The sequence below is a fragment of the Mandrillus leucophaeus genome, unplaced genomic scaffold (assembly GCF_000951045.1).
Source record: "Mandrillus leucophaeus isolate KB7577 unplaced genomic scaffold, Mleu.le_1.0 Scaffold586, whole genome shotgun sequence".
Classification (NCBI taxonomy): Eukaryota; Metazoa; Chordata; class Mammalia; order Primates; family Cercopithecidae; genus Mandrillus; species Mandrillus leucophaeus.
Genome location: NW_012106319.1, coordinates 807,136 through 817,177, shown reverse-complemented (window position 1 = coordinate 817,177; position 10,042 = coordinate 807,136). Strand labels below are relative to the sequence as shown.

Here is a 10,042-nt window from a genome sequence, read left to right as displayed (position 1 = left end):
CCAGCTGAGCTCAGCTCAGACTGAAGAACAGTTGGGGGTGGGGTTTCTTTAAGCAATTAAAGTTTTGGGGTAAGTTTGTCAGCAACATTTGACAACCAAAAACACTGGTCATTCATAGATGCCTTTTTTCTAAGTACAAAACAATTACTCAAATGCAAAAAAAATGTGGCAAACATTTTCCCACCACAACCTTCTCAGTCAACAACTGAACTATAATTGGTCATCGGCTGGGAAAAAAAAAAGCCACACCTCTTATCTTAATTCATAAATATCCATGATTCTTTTTCTAGAATTCTTTAATGCCAACACAAAGGTAGACCAATCAGCTTCTGACAGTCTTAGGGACTGGCTTAATTCTCATTTGGCCAAAAATAGAAGTCATCAAAATGAATTACCCACTACTGGATACACGACAGGTAAATGAGATGGTTCTCACTTTTCTAGGATGTTGTTACTAATTTTCCCAAATCATTTCTTCTTATCATCCCCCATAATAAGGAAATAAAAAATAAACTGGTTAAGGTTGTAAAAAGAAGAAAAAAAAAAGCCTATTACTAGAATTTGAATCCCCACCATCTGCAAAATACAGTGCACAATTTAACTGCTTCCTTAAGATAAAACAAATTCTATAAAATATAATGTTGTCTACATTGTAGAGATAATTCTTCTTATCTGGGGAAATGAGTAATTGAGAAGCAGGTATTGTTGAGTTAAAATACGTGGTCTTTAAATGGTTTCAAATTTTGCTTATCAGAGGTAGTCAACCACAATGCAAGCCTTCCAAATTCAAATTCTGTCTTCACATAAACTTTCTCGCATCTGTTCTTGATCTTTTTAGGGAGAGGGTGAAAGTCCACATCTATTTCTGTGCTGAAGTTCTGGCAGGTTTTCTCATCTGAAACTTTTCTGCTGTTGCATCACGTTTTCAGACTCTAGCACTGTCTTCTCTCATTTCTGCACAGGGTGGTGTTGGAGTACACGGCGGGATGGGGCTCTGATCTCCACTTGTCTGGTCTGCTAGAGAATACTTAATATTTGTATATTTGTGCCCTTTACTCTTGATTTTCTGCTCTTCAATCCTGCGCTGTAGTGTTTCAATATAATGCTGGACTGCCATATAGATAAATTGGTACTGTGCTTCTGTCTGAACCATCCCTGACCTCTGAGACCACACCATCTGGATGGTTTTGAGAACGTCAGTGTCACAGTCAACACCTTTCTCTCTGATTATGTCAATAAGAGTATCAATCACAATCAACGTCCCTGTCCGGCCAATTCCAGCACTGCAGTGCACCACGAATGGCCCTGCATCCATGAATGATGCTCTCCTGTTTATGGTACACCTCCTCCAGGAAGTCCAGCATACCCCCAGGGTCACTGGGCACTCCATGGTCCAGCCAGGTCTGAAAGTGGTATTGCCAGACCATTCTCTCCATGTTCCCTTGTCCAACCTTTGAAAGTTTAAGTTCTCTTAGCGTATAGTCATGAAGGGTGCTTTCTTTGATGCTCCTAACATGCATGACACCATATGCTTTCAGAGCATACTCATCAGGCCAGTATTTGACACATTTACTCTTTCCTCTCTCCACTTCTTTTGTTGTCATGACAATCACTTGGGAGTTTTCCTGGAACACCATCTGCAAAAGTTACTCACTATGTTTTTGCAGGCAGCCTTGTGTGGCAATGTAACTCTTTCTGGACTTTGAATTGTTGCACTTGGTTTCAAATTCAGACATGATGATATTTGCTTTGATGTAATCTGAAACAGGCTCATTGGGATCACTGTCTTGTAAGACAACCCTGGTATGATCAAAGGGCAGGATGTTTTTATATCTTTTTTTGTTTTTGTTTTCTTGTCTTTGACCCTCTTTTCGGCTGTAGAGAGGTGTGCCCTCTTGTTGTTGTAGTGTCTCAAATTCTTCCCAAAAGCCTTGTTTGACTTTGTCTGTGGTCTCAGCTAATTTGCTTAGTTCTCGAACTCTGCAACATTTATACAAGCATTTATACAAGTCGTGTTAAGGGGCTGCTTGAGTTGTAGCACTGTACCCAATGTTTCCATCATAGGATTCTTCTTGTAATGTTCCTCAAGATCTGTCAAAGAATCAAACTGTTCTCCTCCACCAACGTTGTATTTCAGTTCCTTTCAGAGGTAGGATCTGCACAGTTCAGAGGATATTTAAGCTCAACAACATCTCCATTCTTCTCTTTTAATTGTCCATGATGTTCCATGTAATACTGGACCAACTCAGCCAAAGTGGCAAATTTCTCCCCTCCATACAGGTCATAGTAATCACCAGTGTTCTGAATCTTGATGTGGGTGACAGCTCCATTTCTTCCAATGGAAAGTGTGAAGTCTCCAGGGTTACTTTTACTAGGCCTTGCCAAAAAGCTGCCATCAACTCCTCTTGTCATCAGGTTTTCTGCCTCCACACCAGTGATACTTGGGTGAAACCATCTCCGCGATGTCACATTCCTCCCGCCCTCCGGCTCCACGAGGGACCCGCTCCTTGCTCAGGTTCCGCTGGGCTCAGTCACATCGGGCTGGCCCAAGGGAGGCCGGCTGGGGACAGGACTCAGGGCAAAGCCAGCTGGCCATTCACAGACCCCTCCTCCAGGCCTTAGCATCCCGGAGACTATGCAGCCGCCTCCCATTCCAGCTTGCTCCTCCTCCGGCGAATTTTTGTACTTTTAGTGGAGACGGGGTTTCACACTTTTGGTCAGGCTGGTCTTGAACTCCTGACCTAAAGTGATCCACCCTCCTTGGCCTTCCAAAGTGCTGGGATTATAGGCTTGAGTCACCATGCCTGGTTGGGCCTCTATTTCAATATGATTTTTATTTGGATGGACATCTGGAGAAGCCTATGCTATATTATATCACTTTGCTTTCCATAACTTATTATAGAAATATCTATATTGCAAGCTATATATAATTTCATGAATTTCAAATAAAACGCTGAAGGTCTGAGCATGGGATTCAATCATACAAAATAGTAATTGTAGTATCCAAAATCAGAAAGATATGGATTTTCTGTTATTGGACTATCTCACTATATTTTTCTTAGCTTATAGGAACAACTGAAGAAAATTATAGTGTATTATAGGATAGACATGATTTTCCTGAATTTCCAATAAAATTCTAGAGGCTCTCATAAGCAGACCAACAATGCAAAGTAGTAAAACTGAGATATCCACTATTAGAAAGATGCAAACTTCAAAATGATATTCTTGCCATTTGATAGAATTGCTTTTGTACATCTATACATTCAGAGTTTTGTTTTGTTTTCTGAACTGATTATGAGAAGAAACAGAATTTTTAGGAAATGAAACTTTATTTTCCACTGTATTTTAGTTTTGTACATTAAACTTCTTTTATTTAAAATATTTTGCATTTATTTTCTAGCATTTTTTCTTCTTCTCATACTTATGTGTTGACTCAGGGGTACCTGATAAAATAGATACAATTGATTATTCCTATAAAGATTTATATGTCCCCAAAAGTGGAAGTTGTCTTACTTTTTCATAATTTGTTTCTTTATATTTGAATAACACTTAAATATAAAGGTTACATGGTGAATACAGACAAGATAGATTTTAAATAGTCTATTGTTTTACAGACCTTTTAATATATGCTTCTGAGACTAAAAAGTAATACCTAACACTTATGCTATCTATTAGACTCATTGCTTCATGAGGATCCTCCTAGTTTCATGAGGATGCATAAGTATATTTTAGGCATCACCGTATTTTTAATGCCTAGTATTGAGACAACAGTATGGGAGGGGCTCAATAAATAGTTTTCAAATGTTTAAGTCTGGGGACTAATTTCAGCAGGAAATTAATGTATAAATATTTATCAAAACACTATTGAGCCCTTAAAGTTGTTATGATTTTTTATGTGTTGATAACAAAAACAGATGTTATTTTGGCCTGCTTTGTACTTACAATCCAGAGATAGAGAAGCACACTAATCAAACGCAACAGACACTATAAATGTGTGTCCATCATTACTGCTATAAAGGAACTAACTCTTTGAGGGCTTATGGAAGTAAGATTTGACATAATCATGATTAGTGAAAGTGGAAATCAAAAAATGGAATATAACGCATTAATGGTTGAATAATCAAAAAACCAGATAAAAAGTGGGGCAGCATAGAGAAGCCAAGACACAGGAAATAGCACATAAAGTGTAATGCGATATGTAGGGGCACTCCTAATGAGTACAGAGACCCCAAAAAGTAAAAGGTCAGAGATGACAGAGCAAAGAATACAATGAGGATGCATGATATGAAAAAAAAGCTGAAGAGACACTTAGGGAGAGGGTGTTAGGTTTCTATCGATCAGGATAACAGTTGTCTTTCTTTTTTTTTTTTTTTTTGAGACGGAGTCTCAGTCTGTTGCCATGTTGTAGTGCAGTGGTGCAACCTCAGCTCACTGCAATCTCCACCTCCCAGATTAAAGCGATTCTCCTGCCTCACCCTCCCGAGTAGCTGGGACTACAGGCACGCACCACCACATTAGCGCCCAACTAATTTTTGTATTTTTAGTAGAGACGAGGTTTCACTGTGTTGGCCAGGATGGTCTCGATCTCTTGACCTCGTGATCCACCTGCCTTGGCCTCCCAAAGTTCTGGGATTATAGGCGTGAGCCATCGTGCCCAGCCTAACAGTTGTCTTTGTCTAAAAAAGAGTGAAAACAATTAAAATATTTTATGTGTTTGTTGGCATTTTCAGATTTTTAAAATATTATTCTGACTGCTATGGGGAAAATGGAGCAGAGATAATCTATGGCTAGTGTGGGAAAAACAAAAAGTTAACTGCTGATTTCCAGGTAAGCGATATAATTGCATGAGCAGGTATTGTGGTGTAGATGGAGGGAAGGTTAAAAAATACCATATTTTTTACTAGGTAAAATAAATAAGAATATATGTAATTCTATAGATGATAATGTCATTCACCTACATAGGGAACATTGGAAGAGGCACATGTTTGGGGGAACTGTATTTTGTTGGTAGCACATAAACCTGGAATGCCTTAGATATATTTAAGACATGATATTAAATATACATATTGTATTATCCATTACAAAATATCTGCCTTTCAATAAAATTATTATAAGTCATGCCCATGAAGAAAAGAAGCAATAAAGAAAGCAAACAAACTAGACTCAGATATGATACAGATAAGAAGTTAGTTATCCGCAATAGAAAAAGTAGACAACTTAAAAGACGGACAATTTAAGTAAAGGAAATTATAAGAAAAAAATCAAAAGGTAATGCTAGAAATGAAAACCACTAACAGAAATGAAGAATGTTGTTTGATAGATAATCAGTAGACTGAACATGGCCTAGGAAAGAAATTAGTGAGCTTAAAATTAGAACAGTTGAATCATCTTAAACTTAATGCAAACGATAAAACTAATAACGACAACAACAAAAAATAGAACCGAATGTCCCAAAGCCAGGATCAATTTGAAAATCTTCAACAAATACATAATAGTAATACTAAAAGAGGAATAAAGAGATAGTGTAGCAGAAGTAATACTTCAAGGAACAATGGCTAAGAACTTTACAAAATTAAGAATAGACACCAAAACAAAGACTCAGGAAGCTCAGAGACAACAGGCGTGATAAATATACACACACATACACATACACTCACAAAATGACACATATTATTTTCAAATTGCAGACAGTCAAAGGTCAAAAAAATCTCTTCAGGAAATGAAAGAGGAAAAATACCTAGAGAAGAATAAGATTAGGAATTACAGCAAACTTCTTATCATAAGTCCATAAGCAAGAAAAGATTAGGCTTAAATATTTAACATATTAAAAAAACCACTTAGAGTTAGATATCAGGAAAAATTATCTTTCAAAATGAAGGAAAAATAAGATATCCTCTGAAAATTAAACACTGAGGAAATTAATCATCATTAAATCTGCCTTATAATAAATGATAAAAGTTCTTCAAGAGGAATAAAAATAATGCAGGCCCGAAACTTAGAAATAAAGAGCAAGAGAAGAGAAATAGATTACAATAAACAATATTTTTTCTTATTTTATGAATAAAATATAAAATTTGTGTTTAATTAAATAATTATAACAATTTGTTGCTACATATGTTTATATAATATATGGATAAGCGAAAAACAGCAATGACAAAAGTGATGGAACAGGACTATTCTAAGAAACTTACAGTAAACATGAATAGATACACTGTAGTTTGAAGGTAAGCTTTGATTAGTTAAGTGAATGTATTAGAACCTTAAGGGAAGCCACTTAAAATTTTCAAAAATTACTATGAATAATATATTAACAACAAACACAATGAGTAGAAAACAGTTACACACATGGTAGACAGTAAATCACCTATATCAATAATGGCTTTAAAATGACTAGTTTAGATGCATCATTAAAAGACAGAGATGCAACTCTTTGTTGTCAAAAAGAATCTCATTTGAAGTGTATAAACTAAGGTTAAAATTTTAAAAAGGGTGAAAAAGATATCATGCTAACACTAATCCAAAGAAGGCAGAAGTAACTAATTTTGGTGAAAGGAGACATCAGAAGAAGAAAATTTATTACAGATAAAGAGCCACACGACATAATGAGAAAGGAAACAATTATCCAAAAATGTATAATATATAACAACCCTAAATCTAATAATAAAAAAATCAAAGTACTCTATTTCTTCTGAGGAAGAAATAAAGAAATACACTATTAGTGTGCTATAAAATTTCAACATTTCTTTTCACAAGTGATATATCAGTAAGCAGCAAATCAGCAAGGATATTGTTGACCTGAACAATACTAAAAATCAACTTGATATAATTGATACTTATATACAACTTCATTCAATAACAGCAGCACATATATTCTTCTCAAGTTTGCATGGAACATTCAATAAAGGAAACCACATTCTTTCCTGGGATGTAAAATGCCTATCAATGTGTTAGAAACATATTAATAATGTAAAACACATATTAATAACTTAAAAGTATAGAAATCATGCCAATCATGTATTCAGAAAACAATACAATTAAACTAGAAATGCATAAAATGTAGTCGGGAAATCCTAAAACATTAGAAGATTTAACAGTACACTTTTAAATGATAAATGTATCAAACAGTAGTTTCAAACAAATATTGTAAAGATTGTGAAGTAAATAAAAATAAAATATTTACCTTTGTGCAATGAAGGAAAAGAAGTGTTGAGAGGGAAATTTATAGCATAATATGCATCTACAATAAATCTACAGCTGGTGAGAAACTAAATGTTTTTCTATAAGGTTGGTGTCTTAGAGTTCTCTAGAGAACAGAATCAATAGAGAAAAATATACACATTATTATTTTTAAAATAATTTTATTTATAATAAGAACTTGTCTTGTGTGATTATGGAAACTAAGAAGGTCCAGGATCTGCCCTTTGCAAGGTAAAGACCCAAGACAGCCATATATTTCAGTCCAAGTCTGAAGACCTAACAACCAGGAGGACTGTTGGCGTAAGTCCCAGTCCAAGAGTAAGAGAAGACTGTTGTCTCAAAGTTCAAGCAGTCAGACAGAGAGCAAGAATTCAATCTTCCCCCATATTTTAGCTCTAACTGGGTCTTAAATAGGTTGGCTGGTATTCACCCACATTAGGCCAGGCAACCTTCTTTCTTCAGTCTACCAGTCTAAACACAAATGACTTATCTGGGCATCTCAAGGCCCAGTCAATTTGACATAAAATTAAACATCACAACTGGGAACAAGTCCATAATGTCCTATCTCATAGCTTCTATTCAACACCGTATTGGAATTCCTGGCCAGGGCAATAAGAAAAAAAGCAAGACATGGGTGGTAAGGTGTAAAGATTGAAAAGGAAGAAATAGAAACTTCCTCATTTGTAATGGAATAATAGCTCATGTAGAAAATTCAAAGGAATAAACAGAAACATTTAAAATTAATGAGTCCAAGAAGATTGTGAAATGTAAAGTTAACATACAAAGGCAATTGATTATTCAAAAAATATTACAGTAGAACTACTTTTATACATTTACAGTAAAATTCTTCCCTTTAAATCTAAGAAAATATATGCATGACCTATTTAAGGAAAACTGCAAAATATTATGAGAATAATACAAGCTCTAATTAAATTGATAAATTGATACTTTTTTCTCTGTTTATTTATTAGAAGTCTCAATATTGTTAAGATGTCAATTCTCCTCAACTTAATCTATAACCAACACAATCTCAATCAAAGTCTGTGCAACCTAGTTTATATATATTGGTGAATTGATTGTAGCATTTAAATGGAAAGGCAAACAGCCTAGAAAAACCAACATAATACTGAAGAAGAAGAAAAAATGTTGGATGACAAACCTTATCTAATTTTATAAGACTATAATAATCAGGAACATGTGGAACTGGTGAAAGAATAGACACGTCAATCCACGAAACAGACTAGAAAGCATAGAAATCGACCTACACACATCTCGTCCACTATGTTAGTCTGTTTCATGATGTTGATAAAGACATACCTGAGACCGGATAATTTATAAAGAAACACGGGTTTAACGGACTCACAGTTCCACATGACTGGGGAGGCCTCACAATCATGGCAGAAGGCAAAAAGCACCTCTTACATGCTAGCAGGCAAGACAGAATGAAAGCCAAGGGAAAGGGGAAACCCCATATAAAACCATCAGATCTCACGAGACTTATTCACTGCCATGAGAACAGTATGGTGGAAACCGCAGCATAATGCAATTATCTCCACCGGGTCCCCCCAACAACACATGGGAATCATGGGAACTGCAATTCAAGATGAGATTTTGGTAGAGACACAGCCAAACCATATCATCTGCTAATATTTGACAAAGGAACAAAGGCAATTTAGTGAGAAAAAGATAGTATTTTCAGCAATTTATGATGGAAAACAATTGGACTTCCATATGCAAAAGAAAAAAGTGTAGACAGACACATTATATTATACTCCAAAATTAACTTGAAATGGATCATTGTATAAAAGGTAAAATGTAAAGTCCAAGGTAAATATGTAAATATACATTTTCATCCTAAACGTGAAATGTGAAACTATGAAACCTCTTGGAAAAAAAAAATATATATATGGAGTTGGTTATAGTGATGTGTTAAATTCGTAACAGTGGCATAATTCACCAACCAAAAAATTCATAAGTTGGATTTTATTAAAACCAACAATTGTCTGCCCTGCAAAAGACACTATTAAGAAAATGAAAATGTAAGCTACATACTGTGAATGAATATTTGATAAACACAAATGATGAAGGACTTACACTCAGGATATACAAATAGCTTGTAAGCTCAAAAAAGTAAAAACAAGCAATTACAACAAAGGGCAAAACACATAAACAGACACCTCACCAGAGAAGATATACAGATGGGCACATAGCGTATGAAAAGTTGCTAAACGTCATTTTTAATTAGTGAATTGCATATTAAAACAACATCTAATAGAATGAATTCAATGTGAAACAAAAAAGTGGCAATGCTCCCTGCTGCTGAGGATGTGGAGCAACAGGAAAATAAGTTGGTGGTAGGATTGCTGGTAGGATTATAAATTAATAATTTTGGAAGACAGTTTGGCATTTTTTCCCAAAAAGTGAAACATATGTTTAACATACAATCCATGAATTGTGCTCTCAGGTATTTAAAAAACTCAGTTAAAAACTTACGTCCACAGAAAACCCAACACATTAATGTTTACTGCAGTTTTACTTAAAATCATCAAAAACTAGAAGATAGCTATTAATAGGTAGATGGAACAAAAAACTCATACATTAAGATAGTAGAATATGAGTCAGTGATTAAAAAAGGATGTGAACTATCAAGCTATCAAAAAATTGTGGCCAAACCTTAAATCTGCCCGTTGGTATATTTAAAAAGTTATTCAGAATAAATCATATATTGTACAATTCCAATTATGTGAAGTTTTAGAAAATGCTTAACTATTGAGAAAGTAAACAGATCACTGGTTGCCAGAGGTTCAGATAGGGGGAACTTTAGTAGGTGAATCAGAGGGAATAT

The 10,042-nt window shown here is 35.0% G+C and overlaps 1 pseudogene; it reads right to left on the bottom strand.

Moving 5' to 3' along the window:
• Positions 1 to 891: 891 nt before the first annotated feature.
• Positions 892 to 10,042, bottom strand: part of LOC105553203 — a 35,579-nt pseudogene continuing 26,428 nt past the window's right edge.